Here is a 1,119-nt window from a genome sequence, read left to right as displayed (position 1 = left end):
CCCTAGCGCCAGCGCTCGCCCCCGACCCGTCGGCCCTCGCCTCCTCCTCTGCTTCCTCCCCTCCCAACCTCGGCCGTCGTCGGGCCTGCCTCCTCGCCCTGCACCCTTTGTAAACCACCCCCTCTCTCTGTCTGCTAGCTAGGGTTAATTTACTTAGGTTTTAGTTATATTAATTAGGTTATCTATTTAGTTATGAATTGAGATAGGTTTCAAAATTTGCTGAATTTATATGCAAATTTGAATGGGACATGTGATATGTGGATATGTCATGTTTTGGTAAATGATCTGAGTTGCCTATGTTACGCCGGAATGTTGATTCATTTCCGTTCCGGTGAATTTCAGGCGCTAGATATATCCATTTTTTAGCAAAGGTCATGCCGAAATTTCCCGTGAATAAAGGCATGATTTGTGCTACATAGTTGGCATATCGAGTGCTGGCACATAGATTTCTTTTTTATCTCATTTCTCATTTATTCATACTTTTAGAAATAAATGAGGACACTTAATCATAGGAAACATGTCGAACAACGAAGAAACTTGGCCTTCTGACCAAGATGCAGACGAGATGGATTATGAGGGTGAACAAGACTACCTTGACTTTTTGACTGCTAAGCAAGGTTTGCAGGTCCGCCTTGATGATGGTACTGACACCGACACCGACGGCGCCGGCACCGATGGCGGCGCCGATACCAGTGGGGAAGGTACCGCCGGGGAAGATACCGGCGCCGATGCCGGTACCGAAAAGAGGCATAGGAAGCAGAGGATACAAAAACCTAACAAACTAGGGATTGGATGACTTGTGATCACGAAGATGGCACCTGGCAAGTTTGAGCCGTTAGAGCTGGAAGAACCTCGCAAGTGCTATGGGAACCAAGTAGGATGCATCCTACGGGAATGCGCGAGCATCAATGATGATGACTTAAGGAGTAAAGAACATTTGACGCAGTTGCTCCTAACGAAGTTGCACAAGAGATTCAAGTTCCTCGATCGGGATGATAACATAGAACAACCGTGGGATGATCCGAAGATGAAAAAGATTAACAATCACGCCATGGGCATGCTCAGCAATGATTTGGCCTCCTGGAAATCGAGGGTGAAACGAGCTATTGAGGCTGAGGA

The sequence above is a fragment of the Triticum dicoccoides genome, chromosome 1A (assembly GCF_002162155.2).
Source record: "Triticum dicoccoides isolate Atlit2015 ecotype Zavitan chromosome 1A, WEW_v2.0, whole genome shotgun sequence".
NCBI lineage: Eukaryota > Viridiplantae > Streptophyta > Magnoliopsida > Poales > Poaceae > Triticum > Triticum dicoccoides.
This window is presented reverse-complemented; position numbering follows the sequence as displayed.